Raw genomic sequence first — 3731 nt, 5'->3', positions numbered from 1 at the left:
GTGCAGAAGTATGACCCTAAAACATCTATATTGTCAGACTGTGCACCTGTGCAATTTCCTCATACTCATTTCGCCATCTGTACACTCAAAGGAAATATCTACGTTATAGGTATCATACCTCTTCTTAATGCCTCTTGTTTCCATAATACTCACTTCAGCGTCACTGTAGTTTGGGCACACAATAGAGCCAACCAACAGTTACTTGTCTGTTAATTCATGTTTATCTAAATAGGTGGTAAGTGTCCAACTGAAGTTACTGAACTGTCTTCAAATATTATACGGACAAGGTGGAGTGCTACGACCCACAGACCAACCAGTGGTGCATGTGTGCCCCGATGAAATGGCGACGCTTCATGCCCGGTGTGGCTGTGGTGGATGGAAATATCCATGTACTAATGGGCCGGGTCGGAGCGCTGGGCGTGGTAAGATTCTGATGCGCCATGAAAGGTTGAAATGGGTATAACTGCTTGTGCACAGTCATACAAGATATTTCTCTGATGGCTACTTTTCTAGCCGAAAGCCATACAACAGCTTGTAGTCCAAAATGTTGTATCAAACCATGTGACTTCCATTGGAAATGCATTGGGGCGGCCATGACACTTACATCTTGCTTACATCTAGCATGCATCAATGTTGTATGCTAGATCGAAAGGTGTGAGTGAGGCCTAAGAGACGTAGACCCAGACCACTGTTAATGATTCTGAACTTTTAATGATTTTGAGAGTTTAAGGTTTAAGTTAAATCTTGTTATCTAAAATGCGGAATGCTTAACGACAACCTAACTATACATGCTAAAACGATAGAAGTATCTGCGCTCTGAACACTGGTCAGCGAGTGGTAGGCCTATATAAGAAATGCATGCAATGCGTTCATTATTTGATCCCTGAGATGAAATCCAACATCATAGAAGAACACGTTTATCCACAGTCACAAGGGGGCGCTCTGTAGTAGTCTGTACCAAGACGATCTGACGAGTGTGTGTTCTGGTCCCGTTGATTGAGCTGAGCAGGAGCCTGTTTTCATACTGTTTTCTAGGTCCTGCTCAGCTCAATCAAGAGGACCAGAACACACCTGCGGCCGCCAGGATCCCATCCACCAATGGGGAGGTCAGCTGCATGGACGTATGCAGTGGTGGAAAGTAACTAAGTACTGTACATAAGTACAATTTTGAGGTAGGCCTACCGGTATTTGTACTTTACTTGAGTATTTCCAATTTCCAGTACTTTTACTTATAGCCTACTCCACTACATTTCGGTGGAATGAATGATTACAACTAAATGTCTTTAGTGGATTTATACAACAGATGACAATAACACAATGAAAAGAGAGTCAGTCCGAAACATACTTTATATATATCTATGGTGTGGACATCCAAATCCGTAGATTTCCTGAACCGATGACGCAAAAGCCCAACCTGTGCCTTAACACGCATGCGCCACCCCTGAACATCCACAGATTGATTGAAATATTTATTAACAGTTTGCAGAATTACAGTACATTTCAAGCACAAACTCAATACAAAGACTGTTAACTGTGAGTGGATGACCCAATTAAGCATTACAATTGTTTACAAGAGGGTCCACCTTGTTCAATTCATCTAAGCATTTAGAGACATACAAATAGACACTTCTATATAGTCAACGAACAGAACAGGAATTCATCATAAAGGAGGTAAAAAGGGGTGGGCGGTGAGGGGGGATTCAGATTTTACGGGGGCCAGTTTCAAATTGCAGCCGTCCGTAGGTGCACTTTGAGAGCGGTTTTGAAGGAGTCAAGGGATTCGCATTAATTTACAGCAGCAGTATTAATTTACTCCAGAAGAGGTTTGTTAGAACTGGAATGAGAAAAGAACACATTGGCATTGTTTATTGTTTATAAGGATCCCCATTAGCTTTTGCCTTGACAAAAGCTAGTCTTCCTGGGGTCCGACACAGACAAACATTTAACATTTAACAAAGGCAATACTTACAATTGTTTACAAACACTAACTCAAAATAAAACATAAAATAAGAAATACAAAACATAGGAGAAATAAAAAAACAAAGAAAAACTTGGCAAAAAATCACTTTCAACAAATTATACATTTGAATAATTATTTTCCCAGGGTTACTGCAGTATGATTTACATAAGGTGTTCTTTTAACTTGATTTTAAAGATGAATTTTGTATTTGTATTGGTTATACACTTTGGTAGTGCATTCCAACCTATTACTGCTCTATAGATAATAGAAGATTTAAGAATATTTGTTCTTGGTTTAGGTGCCACCAAAACACCCACACTGGCTTGTCTAGTCATATGGTTATGTTCGTCTCTTACATTTTTTGTCCATTAATACATTTCTGAAAAACGTAAGAATACGTGAATGTAATCTATTCTCAACAGTAAGCCATGATAGATTTCTGTGCATTTCTGCAATGTGTGTCCTGTTGGAACACTGGAGAGCTAATCTGGCAGCTTTGTTTTGAGCTATTTGTAATTTATGTATGTCTGTTTTTGTAGCCGATGACCAGATGACTGGGCAATACTCAAGATGTGATAACACTATAAAGCTTGAATTACTGCTTTCCTAGTGTTTAGTGTTATGTAGCTAGAACATTTCCTGGTTACGGCAATACTTCTTCCCATTTTAGTTACTATATTGTCAATTTGTTTAGTCCAATTAAGTTTAGGATCTAGTACCACTCCAAGTAGTAGACATGAGACTAGACTGCAGGGCTTGACATTAAGGATTGTCCTGTTGTCTGGGACAACTGATAAATCTGTCCGAACGAGTGCATTAACATTTTACTTAATTTTACTTTACTTAAGTTACTCTTGGTTTCATGTTTTCTGAGCCAACGATATTATTGTCCGACATTTAGAGACATACAAATAGACACTTCTATATAGTCAACGAACAGAACAGGAATTCATCATAAAGGAGGTAAAAAGGGGTGGGCGGTGAGGGGGGATTCAGATTTTACGGGGGCCAGTTTCAAATTGCAGCCGTCCGTAGGTGCACTTTGAGAGCGGTTTTGAAGGAGTCAAGGGATTCGCATTAATTTACAGCAGCAGTATTAATTTACTCCAGAAGAGGTTTGTTAGAACTATTGCTTTTCAACTCACTGCTCCAGTCTTCAAAAAGCTCAAATCAAATTAGACGTAGAATTATAGTAGGCCTATGTAGAATTATAGTATGCAGCATATAGTGAGTCCTGGTCATTCCTCTTGATAGGTTCACCTGTTGCTATTTGGCTCCTTATTATTGTTATTTGTTTCAGTTGTTTTTGGTCATATCCTATTGTAAAACGTAGCAGGTTATTATCATTATTGCAGTGGGTTTCAACCATTTTCATTTCAAGACCCATTATTTATTCTGCATTTGAGCCACGGACCACCATTAGATGAAATGTATCCTCTCAGACCCAACATTTTGAATATTTTGTTGTCGTTGGATAAGTTGTCCATGCTGCGTGGTATTAGGAGAGATAACAGGCAAATGTTGTTCAAAATCACAATTCTTCTACCTTCTCTAATATGTACAGTACTTATAAATTAGGTAATCCAGATCTTTAACAATAATTTAACTCTTGAGAGTTAAATTAAAGTAAAATGAGAGTAAAAATGAAACCAAATGGTTTCATTTTACGCTCTCAAGAGTTAAAGATCTATCCATTTGGTTACCAACACCATCATTTAGCTGCATGGGGACCACCTGGAACCTCCTCAAGGTCCCTGGACCACTGGTTAAA

The sequence above is a fragment of the Protomyctophum parallelum genome, assembly GCF_964188405.1.
Source record: "Protomyctophum parallelum genome assembly, chromosome: 15".
Classification (NCBI taxonomy): Eukaryota; Metazoa; Chordata; class Actinopteri; order Myctophiformes; family Myctophidae; genus Protomyctophum; species Protomyctophum parallelum.
This window is presented reverse-complemented; position numbering follows the sequence as displayed.